Here is a 17,843-nt window from a genome sequence, read left to right as displayed (position 1 = left end):
CAAGTAGAGAGTTGTGGCTTACCCTCCCTTTCACGTTTATTTTGCATGGAATCAAACCAAAGGGAAGCATACCTTGTGATCTTGTGGATAGCGTGAGTAAAACGTTTATGATCGTCCATATTTTTGTGTGCAAAGATACGCCCCATTCTCCTCTCCCAATCCAAGTATAAGTCCGGATCACCATCACCATCGAAGCTAGGGGAAAATCAGCAAGCTTTATCTCTTCAACTATGTGATTGCGTATGTGCGGAGTTGTTTCACGGTTATGTTGTTCTTGCTGGAGTAATGCAGTAACTTCTTCCGACTTATCCAACCGAGCATTAATCTTCTTGAGCTCATCCAACAATGCCGCAAATTCAGCTTGATTCACCATGTATAAGTGAATGATTAAACACAAAAAACCCGTCCAGAACACCTCGAAAGTACGAGGACCAAAACCCAAACAAAACACCTTGAAAACGTCTGGAATTTTTTTACGATGATATCCTTATATGTCTACAGTACTTGACCACAAATTTAGTCAAAAATTCCAAGTCAAGTGGTCGCAGTTTTTTTTTTCTCAACACTGCTAAATTAGTTCGATTTTTGACCAGTTATCAAAAACGAACCCAATTTATTAGCTATGATCCTTCAAAAATTCTCAAATTTTACAGGTGAAAACTAGACAAAAAAATTAACCAATTTGAAAAAAAATAATCACCTCAAATCTTTAGAAACAAAGGAGAGCCAAGTCGATCAATATGACCTTTGAAACTGAGTTTTTTTACACGAATTGTCAAACTCATCCCTCGTCAAACATCAGCCACACCAATTTGATATAGATTTTAATGGATATAACCTTCAATCGCAGTTCAAAGGTTTGGAATCTTGAGTCTAAAACCCAAACTAGGCCAAGAATACACAAGCACAAACTTACGTGAAACTTTATAAATTTCAGTGCTACAAAATTGATTTTATTAAGAGCATAAATGCCATTATATTGGCTACAAATAAGTACTAAGATTCCTAATTACATTAGAAATCCTAGATAAATCAACTAGCCAGATTCCTAAACACACTCCTAATAAAGATAGAATTATTAAAAAGATAAAATTTCCTAAACTTAGTCCCTAAACTCAAAAAATAATCAAAAAAAATAACAAGGTAAGAATTTCCATTATTATTTCGCATCAGTGGATCTTGACACTTTTTCTTAGGGGCCAAATTACCTTAATATATATACGGGATTCGGTGAGAACAAGTCCTTATGTGAGAGCACTACTAATATATGAGAACAAATCTAGGCCTTAGGATCAAATGTTATCAACGACTCACATCAAACGACCTCCATATCCATTCCGTTCTCTCCATTTCCAACTCTTTCCAGGTACTTCCTTTCTCACTCCTCTCTATTTTCGCCATTTTCGGACCTCAAGCTTTTTCTGCAAGCTTTTATACTTACAACATTGGAGCTTATTGCATAGTCTCAAGGCTACAATGGTCCGAAACCGACCACAAATTTGGTCGCTGACTGGGTCTCTGTCAACGACAATGTCGCTCATAGCTTGCCTATTTATGTCGGCGGTTTCTCTCTCCTCGCCTCCTCTTCAATCATACTATTTCGGGCATTGCTCATGTTGTCGACGCCAATAGGTCAGTAATTTGACTGGCGAATTTCCCGAAATTACTGTTTGATTTAATTGTTTTTCCTGTTGATTTCATTGTATTTTGTTTATTAATTATCGCTTTGATTTTCGAATTTAGATGATCAATTTTTATCTGGAATTTGTATTTTTGTTGTTTTTGCTACGACAAATTCCACCTGAGATAAATTAGGGTACATGCGGTTTGATAATTGCTGCAGATGATATCGAATATTTGTTCTTTAATCATGTTTTTGATTATTGCATGAACGAATTGTATTATGCTGCAATTAATAGGACTAGTTTTTAAAGTTAAATGTTGGTATTTTAGTTGATAATTGAAGGCATTTCGATGGTGAAGGTTATGAGAATAATTGAAGGCATTTCTATGGTGAAGGTTATGAGATGGTACTACCAAGGTTAGAATGTTGTGGAAAATCGTTCCCGGTGTCCTATTTGGAACCGAAAACCAGAAATTTGATCTACGGAGTGTTGTGAATTGTGAGTTTTTATAGGAAGACTACAGGCTGTGCAAGTATACTGTAATACTGCTAGATCTGAAAATTTTTGCAAGTATATGTGACTTACGTCATAGGTTACGCACTTATTTTGAAGGATTCCGTGATGATGTGTGGCACATTGGCATGAGCTAATAACAACCTAGTGCTCTTAAGAATAAGAAATTTCCATCAATGATGTTTGTTAATTGTCAATATCTTCTTCCTGATAGCTTGCATGCATTTAGTTTTTTCTGATTTGAATGCATTCCATTACTAGACATCTTAATTTATACTTATAAATATGTGTTTGCAGCTCATAGTCAAGGGCATATCTGTTGGCTCTTGGATTGGCTGTTACACTGGATAGATGCAGTAGCAAGATCTAACAATCTACCATGTACAAGTTATGCAGAGGCCCGGCAGTAGACTTGGAAGAGTTGCCACTTCTGCCATTGAGGTGTTTGTTGATGAGGAATGTTCAGAGTAAGTATTGATTATGCATTTTAGTAAAGTGAATGTAAGTTGTATAAATTTTACTGAATAAGTTCTTCAAAGAATTGTAACATGATCAAATACATCATTTTTAAATTGTAACATGAGAAACTTGCAACTCTTAGTTCTTTAATTTACAGTATGCTGGTTGCATGAGAAACCCGTAACTTCTTGATAGGCTGACGATTTATTTTTCACTATCTCGTACAGATTGCAACAAACTAGTGATTCTCAAAGCATTACAAATTCCCAATTGAAGGACAGGGAAGAAGTTAACCTCAAAAGGTATGTTTTTCCCAAACTGCTATTGAAGTGTTATTGATTTGGCATTCCAAATTATAACAAAAATACTATCTTGCGAAACTGAATTACTTAAGGAAAATCCACTGCGTAACTTTGGAGAATCTGGAGAAGGGAACAACAATTTTCCTAAAGCAGTTCCATTTTTAAGGGTGAAATCTTGCATATTTTTCCTCTTTGTATAACACAAGTCTACATCATACGACATAAACAATCTCTATTGTTTGTTTTTAAAATTCAAATAATGCTGTAATGTGCATCAAATACAGTTTGTACCAAGGCTTTGTATTTAATCTTTCTTGTTACCAAGAAAAATCACAAGGATACTGATTTGGTTTGAAAATCACAAAATCTATACTGTTGTTGCTTGTTTGCAAAACAACCTTGGAATGTAAGATTGTAAGTCATTTGCTTAGATTTTGATTTGCTTATGTTATTACTTGTCAAATGAGAATAGCAAACTTCCTACATATTTCCAATTCCTTATAACAAATTGCAGGCTTTATTATGAGGATCGAGAGGATGTTCATATGCACTAGCTCAAGTACTCAACTCACCATAATATTTGCATCTAAATGTTGTATTATGGCAAGTCTGAACTGCCATTTTTGCCACCAAATACACAGGTATGCTCCGTCTTATTGTCTAATGATAATGTACCTTAGGGCTTGAATAATGTAGGTGCAATCAATAGGTGTATGTCAGTAGTGATCATGATTAGGGAAGATCCCTTCTTGTATAGGTTTTCTGGAACATTTCATTTATGTGTAGCGAGACTCCTGCAGGTCCATAGGAACACTAAATAGTCCATAGGTCCATATGTCCAAGTATTATTGGTGTTTTGATTGTGTTTCCTACCATTGTTGTTCTGATAGAATTCAATAACTTCTCTGGTTAGATTGATTATAAAACCTATTAGCTAAATTGGTAGAGCACTATGCAAATTCATAGGGGATGTAGGTTTAATTCCTACATAGGTTATTGGTAGGCGTGTCACGTACCTATCAAAAATAACCTAACAGACCAATACTAATGTAGACTGGCAAGTAAGGTTTAATTCCTACATAGGTTATTGGTAGGCGTGTCGCATACCTATCAAAAATAACCTAACAGACCAATACTAATGTAGACTGGCAAGTAAGGGTCGGATCCCAAGAGACTAAGGTTCAAAAATAATTAAATAGACTCGAATTTCTACTAAGCAAGAATCAATTATAATCAATTATCTAAGGAACTAAGTATGAGAAGAATTCGAAAATAAACTAAATAAGATGATTAAATCAAGTACTTAAAACATCCAAGATCTAGTTTCACCACAATTATTATCGATGCAATTGTAATTCTACCCTTAACATACGATTTCAATCATACGGGGAAAAGTAAACCCTAATAAATACCAAGGATCTCTCTCGAGTATCAATGGCTTCCCTAACATATAATCAATCCTATTCTCATGGTATCATGCATATTAGAGACATTAAACACATTACTCTCACTTTCCAATTATCAAACCCAACTACTCTCGTGTTGAGAATCAAACCCTAAATTGATTTACTCAAATCCGTTTATACCCAACTCTCGCTGTGATAAAAACAATGGAATAATCGCAATACTATAGTTACGTCTAACCTAGCATTGGCATAATCACAATCAATTTAGCAATTCAATTGTTAAAGTTATTAAAGAATTTAAAGATTTAATTCATGCATCAATAATAATAGGGCTACACTAGATCTTGAATTAAAGAATCTACTCACAAATCATTAAAGAAACAAAAACAATAATAAATAATGAAAACATAATTAAATAACAAAGGATGAAAAATAAATACCAAATCTTGAATAAAAATTGAAAGTAGAAAGCTTGAATCTTGAATCTTGAATTACAAAAACCTTAGAAAAATAATGGAGAACTAGTTCTTAATAATAGGAATTGAAAAATAATATAAACTTAATGAATCTCCCAAAAAACAAGGCTAAAAAGTATTTATAAAAGCCTAAAAAGATAAGAAAATCGGCCAAGCCTTGGCGCACAAGAATCCCAGGAGGCACGGACGTGCCTCTTCATAGGCACGGACGTGCCTCTATACGTAGAAAAATTGTTGCAGTTTCTGTCTTCCAGGCACGGACGTGCCTGGCTGCTCTGATGGGCACGGACGTGCCTCCTGCTAGGCACGGACGTGCCTAGGGTCGAAACAAAGGGTGATGCATCTGGCTTGGAGGCACGGACGTGCCTCAGAGTAGGCACGGCCGTGCCTAGCTCTAAAATTCCCTATTTTGCCTTTTCTTCAATCATCAAGATTCATGGGTCTTGGCTTACTTCATAGATCCATAACTCATCCAAATTAGTTCCATTATTCCTGAAATTCATCAAAAACAACACAACTACCCATAAAACCATCGAATTATCCAAACTAAAGCAAAATACGCCAAAACGGACTCAAATACTCAACTAAACTAACAAAACAAACTAAAAATAAGCCAAATAATATACACAAAACACGACATATCAGTTATCTTTATAAACAAAATTAATTAAAAAAAAATCAAATTCGTACTAATTATATGAGCAAAAAAATGGTTTGAAATGATTTATAACTATATAAACTTTGTTACAATTAAACTGTAATACAAACTTGTGTTTCCACATTACATAAATGAACCTACGTGGGGTTCGAACCCACATCTTTTGTGCATTTACACAATGCTCTACCCTTGAGCTAGTAGGCTAACGTATTTAAAACATTCAAACACACTCACAAATGAGCATTAATTTGACAAATGAGCAAATAATTAATTGCTCATTTGACAAATGAGCATTAAATAGTTTGCTGATTTGACAAAGGAGCATTGAATTTTTTTTGCTCATTTGACAAATGAACAAAAATTAATTGCTCATTTGACAAATGAGCAAAAAATAATTGCTCATTTGACGAAAGAGCATGTGGGTTTATTATTAAGGTGTAGGTTCAATTCTTACTTAAGTTACTGTTAAAAGTAATTATAAAACAATCTAAAGTTATTCAAAATATCTTAAAAGTAAATCAAAATATTTATAACATAAATAGCTCAAAAAGAAATCAAAAGTAGAGCAAAATATGTCAAAAGTAAATCATTATTACTCCAAAGTAAATAAAAAGTAAATTATACGAAATCGAAAAATAATTAAATAAGAAGCATACGAGATTAAAAGTAAAGGTTTTCAAATAAAAAGTGAATAGAATAATACGAAAAGTAAACAAATAATGGAAAAAAAATTCTAACAGTATATGTATAACGAATTCATTGAACATGATAAATAACCATTGAAACCGAGTCATTGAACATGCTGGAGCTACTGCTGCAAGATGGGGGGAGGGGACGTGTTGTTGTTGCTGCTCAGAAGTCTATCTTTAAAACCAAACCACAGAAGTCTATCTATAAAAGAGGTGGTAGGGGCATCATTAATTAATTGAGCAAAGCTGCTACCCTCCCCTACCCAATTTGCGGCCTGTCACTCGAATAAAACATGGATTACAGACTCTGAAGCAGCATTACAGCAGCTACATATTGCATTTGGTGAGATATGACGATGGAACAACAACTCTTTCACAGCTAAATTACCCCTGCAGGCCTTCCAAATAAAATGATTCGGCTTTGGTTTCCTACTCTTGCACCATACAATAGCCCAGAGCACTTTGTTATCCACTTGCCCTAAAACATCCGCATCCGAGAGCACGCCAAGCCTGCCTAACCAGTAGCCTGTTTTAACACTATACTCTCCACTTTTGGTGGGCCACCAATAAAGAGTATCATCATGTCTAGCCATTGGTAGGAGTAGCTGCAGTATGTTCTCTCGGTCAGTGCATGAAAATAAGGAATTGAGCCTATCCATGTCCCATTCCCCTCACTCTGGGATCTTCAGGTAAGCAACTTTCAGGTCTGGATCATAAATTGGACCATGGTCTGGAGCTGCTATATTCGGTTTCCCTGGTAACCACAGCCAGACCCTCACCTTCTAACCAGTCCCGATACTCCTAGCCCATTAATAAGCAAAAATTTTGATCCCAAAAGACTTCGCCATGAGTAATTCAAAAACATTTCAAAAGTAAATTAGAAAGCTAAAAAGTAAATCAAAATATTCTAAAAGTAAATCACAACATCTCAAAAGTACATAGAAAAACTAAAAAGTAAATCAAAATAACTAAAAAAGAAATCAAAAGTAGATGATCAAAATATCTCAAAAGTAAATCATAATGACTGAAAAGTAAACACAAAACGCTAAAAAGTAATTAAATTAAAATATCATTAACATAAATAAATAATATTAACTCAAAAGTAAATGTTATTACTCCAAAGTAAATTAGAGAAACTTAAAAGTATATATAAAAATCTTAAAAAGTTTTGTATAGAGTAGCTCTCGCTGAGCTGACCCGCGCTCCCAGCACCACTTGCGAGGTGTGCGCTCACGCCAGTCCAGCCCCAAGCCAGGGATAATCTCCCAAGGGCTCAACCTCATGGCTGACCCCAACAGGCTCCAGCCCACAGCACAAGGAATAGTTTAATTATAAATAGCAAGCCAAGTACAACGGAAAAGAGATTAGACGATCGCATTTCATCACTTATCCATTATCATTCATCTAAAGCATTACTAATTTAAGCATTAGAGGGGGATTCCTCGAGTCCACCCCCGAGGGTAGTAACCACCGCTCATTGTGCAGGCAATCCCAGCTGAAGTCCGGTTCTGACCACCAACCTAGCTTCAAAACTACACCCGGAACAAGTATATCTACAATCAAATGGTTTAAAGCGTTAGAAAAACCTACGTAGGATTTGAACCTACATCTTTGTGCACTTGCACAATGCTCTACCTATTGAGCAAGTAGGCTATTATAGAGTATATATAGTTAGTAAACGCAATTGTTAAACCAAGGGTAATACGCTGAATATTATAGCCAATTCAGTGAAGGGGTCACAGGGATATAAAGAAACTGTCAGGTTTTTATTTATAAGATTTCACCCGGGTTATTTTTGTAAACTCTTGTGGCAAAGATGGGGTATATTTGTAAAATCCACATCTAAGTATATAACGTGGTATGTGCCGTTAATGTTAATACCAAAGTTTGATGGAGCTTTCTAGATGAAGTCTTCAATGGTGAAATTAAATCAGATCAATGCCTCAATGAGGATCCAAAAACCTACCCTTTAGGGTTAACCCTTTCCTTCATTATATATTATTTCTTAGGGTTTTCTTTGAAGATAGCTCTAATAATTTCTCCATGGAATCAACTTCTGAGCTTAGTATCATCACGACCTCAACTGAAATAGTAATCAGATTTTTCCATTGAAGTAGCTTACGAGCTTTCTCCAGGACACGGTGGCCATGGGAGGGCAGGAGAGAGAAAGAAAAAAGTCTGATTTCTCCATTAAACCTATTTATGAGCTCTCTTGATTGAGGAGGGGAGGAGAGAGAAACTTGAGATCAGAGGAGAAATGGTGGCCATGGCCCATGGGAGGTGAGGAGAGGATAGAAAAAGTTAGATGTTCACGGCAAAATTAACGGAGCATATGTCCACTTTTTTTTATTTTCTTTTATTTTTCCTCGTGTAATATAGGAAATGCTTTATTATTATCGAGCTGCTGGTGGGTTCCATTATAAGTCTTTCTCGACAAACCCTATTGATTCGGCTAACACATTTTTCTACAGATGTAGAATTCTCGCGTCCCCCGTTTGGGTTCTGGCTCAAATCGGAACCTTTATGCTGTTTTTAAATTATTTTGATGAGCTGGCACAAAAACACGTGAATATAAATGCAAGTTTACCAATGAGAGAAACATTTCTGTTTATCTAGGAGATTAATGGGGGTTGCCTCGTAAATAAGCCCCTAACCCACTCAACAACATCCATCTAACACCACAACCCTGCTCCCTGACCACAAAGAACCACACCACTAAACAACATCCAGTCAGCACCACAACCTCGCTCCCTGACTACAAAGACCCACACCATTCACATAACGCCCAAGGCCACAACAAAAATCTGCAGTACCCTTGCTACTACTACCAAACAACAACGCTTCAGGGGCAACCATTAACATCAACACCACACAACAAAACGCGAAATTTAATCATTATCAACTCAAAGAGTAAATAATATAAGCACAAAAGTAAATATTATTGTTTTGGGTAAAAATACCCTAAGACACGTGGCCCAATAAAGGCCTGCCACGTGTCAAGCTTGTAACGGTCAGCAAAGGCCCAATCCCTTTGCGACACGTGTCATTGTACCCTAATTGAGGTACAGCTCTCAAATCATTTTCCCACAAACCAACAAAACACAAATCCCCTTGCAAACGCTCTCAAATCGAGAAGCATTTATTGTCTTATTTCCTCATTTAAAAAGAGACTAACTTAATCTTCGGAGGCGGAACACCCCAGCCCCAGCCGGAGTATTTCGTTATTTGTGCAGGTACAGGCGAAGGAAGAAGCATACTAGGAAATTGTAACTCTCCCGTAGGACACATAAAAAACTCCCAAACATCTGGCGCCATCTGTGGGGAGAGTACTTTCTAGATGACTTCAGAACCGGTACAGCCGGGTAAAAGTAGTCAACCTGCTGGTGAGGCTGAGGTCCACTCGGACCAAGACACAGCCAACAATCATGAGATTGAAACCTACACAGCAGCCGATGGTTCCTTCAAAACCAAGCATACTCGTTCCAAAGACAAGAGGGAACGAGCAGAGCAGCAGGCAGGCCCAAATCATCCTACCAGGGGACCGCTTGGGTTGACTCCTGCTTCAGAGGGAGCCACCCCAGTCTCCAGAGATGAACTCATGAACATGATGATGAGCTTCAAAGGAGAGATCAAGGCCTTCTAGATAATACAGCCGACCCCCGTAAGGGTCAGGCGGAAGAAAGGCGTCTTGGTAAAAAGACGGCCAAAACAGTAAAGGGTAGAGCATCTACCCCGCATCCGAAGTCAAATATGCCGGCTAGGCCCTTTGATTTCTCAAAGATGCACACTCCCATAGATGGAGTCAGAAAGCCCGTCCGGCACATTCAGCCGGATGGAACCAAGAAAGTCTATTCTGACGCCCGGACGCTCATTCAGGATAAAAAGATTCATCATCGCTCCGAGTCAGCATCAACGTCAACCTTTCGAGACAGCTTCAATGCCACATCAGGGAGGCACTCGAGAACAAACGATGACAGCCGGACGAGCGAGGTTTCCGCTCGATCCGACCTTCATATGATCCAACTGGCATTGCATGGAGCACCCTACACGCCTTTTGGATCTCCCTATGCCCAGCCGGGTCTTTTCGGGGGGCAGTAGCAGCCACCTCTCCAGCCTATGGACTGGCAGCTCCGGCTGCTCAACCTTGGGGAACAGCCCACGGCGTTTTCCAGGGAAATAACCGAGATGACCCAGCCGGCTAAGATCAAAAACGTGTTGGTAGGTGCCTATGACGGTACCACCAACCCGGAAGATCACCTCATGGCATACACCAACCTGATGTATTTGCAGGGTTTGGATGACGCCTCATGGTGCAGGTGCTTCCCGGCAACGTTGAAAGGGATTGCTCAACGTTGGTTTGGTAACCTCCCAGCCGGATGCATCAATAATTTCAGGACCTTGGCCTACTGGTTTACGTCCAACTTTTCTATGAACATCCCTGCCAAGAAAACAAGCCTTGATCTAGGGGCAATCCAACAGGGAGATAAAGAGGGGCTCCGGTCGTATGTTAGGCGGTTTAACCTGATGAGGATCCAAATCCATGGATTGTCTGATGACGTGGCCTATACTGATTTCTTTAAAGGCTTAAAAGACGGATCAACTTTTAAGTTTGACTTGGTTAGGAAGAGGGTCTCTACTCTTCACGAGGCGCTCATGAAGGCGGAGGCCTACATTCAGGCAATGGAATTGTGTGCTGTGAAACTTCCAACGGATTACAAAAGATCCGATAAAAAAGAGAATCGGTCTACCCAGTCGGCCAAAAATGAAGACAAGAGAAAGGGGATATGGGCAGCAGACTCATCCGGACAACCTTTTTAGAAAAGAAAGAGGTCGGATCCGTATGTACCAAAGTACGAGTTCAACAAGGATTGTGCCTCCATTCTCAACGAAGTAAAGGACCGGTTGAATCTTGAAAAACCGGCTCCTATGAAGAGTCCCTTAAGCGCCCGGGATAAGAGTAAATATTGCCTTTTTCATGAGGAAATTGGCCATGACACTGAGGGTTGCTTTAGCCTCAGGCGGCTCTTTGGCCGGCTGGCTGATGAGGGGGCTCTCAAATCATACCTTTCCAAGTCAAAGGGTGCTCCCAAACAAGTAAAAGGACCACCCCCAAAGAAGCCGGCTACTCAATCGGATACGGATGAGGAAACCATCCTGACCATAGCCGGTGGATTTGCGGGAGGTGGGCCTACCATCCGGGGCACAAAGGATAACATTCGAAAACTGGTCAACTCAGTGGATGAGGTCCAGTCGTCTGAATATTCATTTCCGGAAGTTAACATCTCCGAGAAAGATAGAGGAGAGGTCAGGCGGCCTCATGATGACCCCATAGTCATCGAGTGCAAAATCGCCAATCAAAGGGTTGGCCGGATCTTGATTGATACCGGGAGCTCATCTGACCTCATAAGCTATCGGTGCTTGGAAAAGCTCAAGTACAAGCCCATTAGCATGCATCCGGCCTCATACCCCCTTGTAGGTTTTGGGGGAGGAGTAGTACATCCGGTGGGCATGATTGATCTACCCATCCGGTTCGGAGAAAAGGGAAAGGGCCGGCACATGGTTGTCAAGTTTCTTGTTGTAGGAGAGCTGACTGCCTACAACTTGATTATTGGTCGTCCAACTCTTAACATCTCAAAAGCAGTCATCATCCCATCCCTAATGTTGATCAAGTTTGAGAGGGATGATGGCACAGTCGGTTCCTTGAGTGGGGACCAAAAGATGGCGAGAGAATGTTACCTCTCGGACATCAAACCAACGCTTGACACAGACGGTCAAAAGAAAGAAATAGTTGAATTTGAAGGCGGACCAACTGGCGCCTGTGAAGGAGAAACAATAGCAATCACTGTCAGGGGAGAGGCCAGACGTCCTTCGCCCCCAGCCGGCTGGAGAAATAATTGACATTGTCCTTGATGACAGCCGGCTAGACAGAACTGTCAAGATTGGAACGGTTGCGTTTGAAAGTTTGGGATCAGATTTGCTCCTTTTGCTGAAGGAGTTCAAAGATGTGTTTGCCTTTGAAGTAGAAGAGATGCCGGGTGTAAGTCCGGATCTTGCTGTTCATAAACTCGTTGTGGATCCTAAGAAGAAGCCGGTCAGGCAAAAGAAAAGGAACCATGGCGAGGAAAGGTCCCAGGCGGCAGCAACCGAGATCAAGAAACTTTTAGATGCTGGGTTCATCCGGCAATGTTACTACCCGGATTGGGTAGCCAATGTCGTCCTTGTGAAAAAGCCGAATGGAACCTGGCGGATGTGTGTAGATTACACGGACCTGAACAGAGCTTGTCCAAAAGATAGCTACCCGCTTCCAAAGATAGATCATTTGGTAGACTCTACAGCCGGCCATGCCCTGATGAGTTTCATGGATGCCTACTCCGGCTTCCATCAGATACCCTTGTGGAAGAAAGACTAAGAGAAGACGACTTTTGTCACAGATCAAGGGCTCTACTGCTACACGGTGATGCCGTTTGGGTTGAAGAATGCGCCTGCCACTTTCCAACGAATGATGAACTCGGTCTTTTATGATCGGATTGGAAGGAATGTGGAGGCGTACATCGATGACATGATAGTCAAGTCAAAGCTACAGGCGGATCATCTAGCCGATCTCCGAGAAACCTTCACCACCCTCAGGCGGCATAAAGTCATGTTAAACCCGAAAAAATGCGTCTTTGGAGTTGAGTCTGGGAAGTTTCTCGGATTTTTGATCGATCAGAGAGGCATAGAGGCGAATCCGGACAAAGTACAGGCGGTGATTGACATGCAGTCGCCTCGTACCGCCAGGGAGGCTCAAAATCTTACCGGTTGTCTGGCGGCATTGGGAAGATTCCTTAGCCGGTCAGGTGACAAGTGCCTGTATTTCTTTCAAGCAATCAAAAAGAGGTCGAGGTTTGAATGGGGTGAAGAGGCTGAGGCGGCATTTCAAAGGCTGAAGCAACACTTGCATTCTTTGCCAAGATTAGTGAGTCCCCTACCCCATGAGGCTCTCTACATGTACTTGGCCGTCTCAGATCATTCCTTGAGTGCCGTCCTCCTTGCTGAGAGAGACGGCAACCAGCTCCCGATCTATTTTATAAGCCATGTCCTCCGGAACGCCGAACTTCGATATCCCATGATTGAAAAATTCGGTCTGGCATTGTTCAAGGCAGTCAAGCGGTTGAAACCGTATTTCCTGGCTCATCCGGTGACCGTCTACACTGACCAACCTCTCAAAAGGCCTATGACCACTTTAGAGTCATCCGGAAGAATGATTAAATGGGCCGTGGAAATTCAAAGTCTAGAAATCACTTTCGAACCCAGGCGGGTAGTGAAGGGTCAAGCGTTTTCCGACTTCATTGTTGAAATGACAAGGGCGATACAGCCGGATAAAACTGATCAAGTTTGGAAAGTTTATGTAGACGGGAGCTCTACGCTGAATGGTTATGGGGCAGGCGTAATTTGTCATTCTCCAGAGGGGGACAAATACGAGTATGCTCTACGATTCAAGTTTCAAGCTTCGAATAATGAAGCTGAATACGAGGCCCTGCTAGCCGGTATCCGCATGTGTAAGGCAGCCGGGGCAAGGAAAGTTGACGCCTGCTCAGATTCTCAACTCATCGTTAGCCAGTACAATGGTGACTATGAGGCCACCCATCCGGTGATGATTAAGTATCTTCAGGCGGTCAAAGAGGAGGCTGGGGCATTTGATGAATTTAATCTAAGTCAAGTACCCAGATCCAAGAATAATCAGGCGGATGCACTATCAAAACTCGCATCATCCGCCACATGTGATACGCCTAGGTCAGTCTTCTGGGAAGTCATGGAATAGAAAAGCATTTAACATGAACCCATTGGAGTTCTGGATCGAAGCTCCACTTGGATGGACCCCATCCGGGATTACCTGGTAGACGGAACTCTACCGGGTGTCTCATTAGAGGCGGCTGCTCTTAAAAGACGAGCATTAAGCTTCGTAATGCACAAAGGTGAACTTTTCCAAAAGGGTTACTTGCAGCCGCTATTCAAGTGTGTTACCCCAGAAAGGGGAAAGGAAATACTGGAAGATCTGCATGCCGACTTCTGTGGATCGCACATTGGCGGAAAGACCCTAGCCAAAAGAGCCAGGCGGCAAGGATACTTTTGGCCTACCCTTGAGGCGGATGCATTAGATCTGGTAAAAAGATGCGACAAGTGCCAAAAGTTTGGTCGGCTGATCAGACAGCCGGCCACTGATTTAACAGCTATTCACAGCCCAATTCCCTTTGCCAAATGGGACATGGATATTTTGGGGCCATACACTCCTGCCCCAGGTGGCAAAAAATACATTTTGGTGGCTGTTGATTACTTCACCAAGTGGGTTGAGGCCGAGGCGGTAAAGGGCATCAAAACTAAGGATGTCAACTCCTTCATCTGGAGAAATGTCATCACCCGGTTCGGTGTACCAATGTCCATGGTCTTTGACAATGGCCCCCAGTTCGAAACGCCTGTCCTAAAGACTTGGCTGCAAGATCAAGGGATTTCCCATTACTTTGCATCCGTTGGCCGTCCTCAAGCAAACGGTCAAGTTGAAGCTTTTAACAAGCTCATCTCAGGCGGCATAAAGAAAAAGATTGAAAAGGCAGGCGGTCTTTGGGCAGAAGAGTTGACTCATGTTCTTTGGTCTATCAGAACTACTGAGAAGGGGTCAACCGGTGAAACTCCATTTCTTATGGCATATGGCACTGAGGCGGTACTTCCCATTGAATTATATGAGCCAACACTTCGAATCATGTTATATGATGAAGAGGCAAATTGGGAAGCCATGCGCCTGGCATTGGATACTCTTCCTAAAAAAGGGGGCAATGCCGCCTTGCGTCATGAAATCTACCGTCTGCGAATGACGAGGGCCTACAACAAAAGGGTGCGCAAACGCCCCCTAAAAGTTGGAGATTTTGTGTTACGAAAGCTTGAAGCAACCGGTAGGGCAAACGAACAAGGGAAATTGACCCCAAACTGGGAAGGACCCTACCGGATTTTTGAAGAAGTTAGAAACGGCACATACCGCCTGGAAACCCCAGACGGAATGCGGCTGCCTCGTACCTGGAATGTAGATAACTTGAAAAAGTACTACTTCTAAGGATTTTGTAATTTTTTGTAAATAGTATTGAAATATGAAAGCATATAATTTCCATTCATGCAATTGTATTTGCACCTGTCTAGTGCAAGATCACAGACGGAAGAACACTTGTTAAAAACCACTGCTCCAAAAAGAGCAGTCATCCGGCGACACCCATCCGGGTGAAATCGTTGAAGAGAACAGCTTCCTTCCGGGTGGTACATTGTTCTAGAGATCCAATAACTCAAACGACATTTTCTTAAAAGAAACTTACAGCCGTTAGAAATGATCCATTGCATCTAGGTTTCACCAGGCAAGGACCCAAAAGTGGTCCATCCGGCAAAATAAAATTCCTAGAGGGTTACTGCAACCGGGTATTATCTAAAAGCCACCTAAACGGTTTTATAACCCACCCGCCATTTCATTGTACCAGCCGGGGCAAGGTTAGATCAATCACTGATCACCCATCCGGCTGCCATGAAACGACTGCCTTTTTACCAGCCGAGGCAGGAGTAGATCATTCAATGATCACCCATCCGGCTGCCAAATAAAACGGCTGCCTGTTTACCAGCCGGGGCAAGGTTAGATCAATCACTGATCACCCATCCGGCTGCCATGAAACGGCTGCCTGTTTACCGTTGGAGTAAACAGTTGGCCATTTCAGGGGCATTTTATTGTACCAGCCGGGGAAGGAGTAATCAATCACTGATCACCTATCCGGCTGCCATGAAACGGCTGCCTTTTTATCAGCCGGGGCAGGAGTAGATCATTCAATGATCACCCATCCGGCTGCCATGAAACGGCTGCCTGTTTACCAGCCGGGGCAGGAGTAGATCATTCAATGATCACCCATCCGGCTGCCAAATAAAACGACTGTCTGTCTACTGTTGGAGTAAGCAGTTAGCCATTTCAGGGGCATAACATGGTATCGTTACTTCATCCGGCATATATAGAACGGCTGATCATGTAAACCGGATGAGTAAAAAAAAAATCGCATTCAAACGCAAAATAGTAGAATAGCAAAACCGACTGCGTCGGTCAGTAGATTAAAAATTATCAAGTTAAAATGTTAACCGGACCCCCGTCCGGAAGAGAAACATACAGAGATACACGGCACGCAGGCCGGTAAAAGAAGTTGTAATAAAAAGAAGAAAAATTCATTGATGTTCATGTTGCTGCTGTTGCTCAAGCTGCTGCTCCGGCTGTTGCTCCTGCACCTGCTCCTGAGCCGGCATTTGATTCTGCGCTGCCTGCTCACCCTCTTGTTCTTCAACCAAACCTGCCCATTCCTCGAAGGAAGCAGGCGGGTCCAGTCCAAGGACCTTGTACCTGAGGTCGAAGAACTCATAGTCATAGTCCGGGTGTATGAGCCCCCAGGCGATCTTCATGCGCTCCTCGTTGTCAGTCTCGTTCTCAGCAATCAGGCGGCTTTGTTCTTTTTTAAGCTCTTCTTTATGAGCCTTTTGAGTATAAGCAAGTTCGTTTTTGAGCCGGTTGACATCAGCGCGAAGGTCGGCGTTTTCCTTGTCAGCTCCTTCTAAAGCCTTGAGATCGGCTTGGAGAGTTTTGACCTTCAGATCTAGCGCATCCGCCCTCGCCTTCTCCGCATCAACAGCCGCAACAGTTTGCTTCAGCAATTCCTCCTGTTCCAACTCTCGCCGTTTAGTTTCCATGTCATATCTAATGGCATTGTATTGGGAAACATCAATGAGCTCAGATGCCCGTCTCTGGGCATCCCTTACCTCCTCTTGCTTCTTGCGCAAGGGGACCTGAAGCCCGTCAACTCTCAGCATCACCTGTGATATCAGCCGGTAGAGGAATGTTAGAATCTATCTTCAAACAACTGAAACGGTAAACAAAGAAATTACAAGAAAGTAATGCATCCGGTATAACTTACCTCAGCCAGGAGAGAAGTGATCCGGTCAATGTTGATTGTATGCACAGCCGGCACTGCCTCTTTCTCGGTCCGGGTAAGGGTCCGGATCATCCTCTTGGCATACTGTTGATAGTTGGGCCGGCTGGAGGTAGCATCTGCAATTAGAGATTTATCTGTCAAGTGTTGAGCATACGCCTCGCCAATATTCTAACGGCTGCCAGAAGATTCCCCGGATTGGCAGGCTTGGGTCTTTACGCGCATAGGCCCAAGCGGCCAGGGGGGGTCAAAGGCAAAAGTCATACCTTTGTCGGACTGCGGGGTAGAATCACCCCCAGCCGCATTGGAGCTAGTACCCGTTTGAGTTTGGCCAGCCGGAGTCGCCAGCTCCTTCGCGCTCCACCACTTCAATGGTGGGAGCAATACCACTAAGGCTTTTGCCTTCAGTGGTGGGCCTGCCTCCTGCAGGCGGTTTGGAAATAGCCATAGCCGGCGGGGGGACCGACATCTTTAATACCTTAGCAGCAGGCAGAGGAATGTCCCCCGCCGGTCTTTTGACCATCTTAGACAGGGAGCGAGGAACACCCTTGTTCCCAACCTGCAAAACTACAAAACCAACCGGTTAATATCAACACAGTATACAGATGCTACAACCGGTGAAAAGGAGAGAATAAATGTTACCCCGCCGTCTTTAGCCGCCAGCTGCGACTTCTTTTTCTCAATTTGCTCCTTCCGGAGCAGAGCGGCTGAGGTAGCCGGTGTCTTTTCCCTTGGTAGC

The 17,843-nt window shown here is 42.1% G+C and overlaps 1 long non-coding RNA gene across 1 annotated transcript; it reads left to right on the top strand.

Annotated features, from left to right (window-relative positions):
* The first annotated feature begins 1,226 nt into the window (after positions 1-1,226).
* LOC110733792 lies at positions 1,227-4,030 on the top strand. Its single transcript, XR_002513669.1, has 4 exons — positions 1,227-1,632; positions 2,436-2,605; positions 2,825-2,899; positions 3,414-4,030. It is a non-coding gene; the product is annotated as an uncharacterized LOC110733792 (long non-coding RNA).
* Positions 4,031-17,843: the final 13,813 nt, after the last annotated feature.

The sequence above is a fragment of the Chenopodium quinoa genome, unplaced genomic scaffold (genome assembly GCF_001683475.1).
Source record: "Chenopodium quinoa cultivar QQ74 unplaced genomic scaffold, ASM168347v1, whole genome shotgun sequence".
NCBI lineage: Eukaryota > Viridiplantae > Streptophyta > Magnoliopsida > Caryophyllales > Amaranthaceae > Chenopodium > Chenopodium quinoa.
Note: the sequence above shows the minus strand (reverse complement) of the source record. Positions and strands in the feature narration are given on the sequence as shown.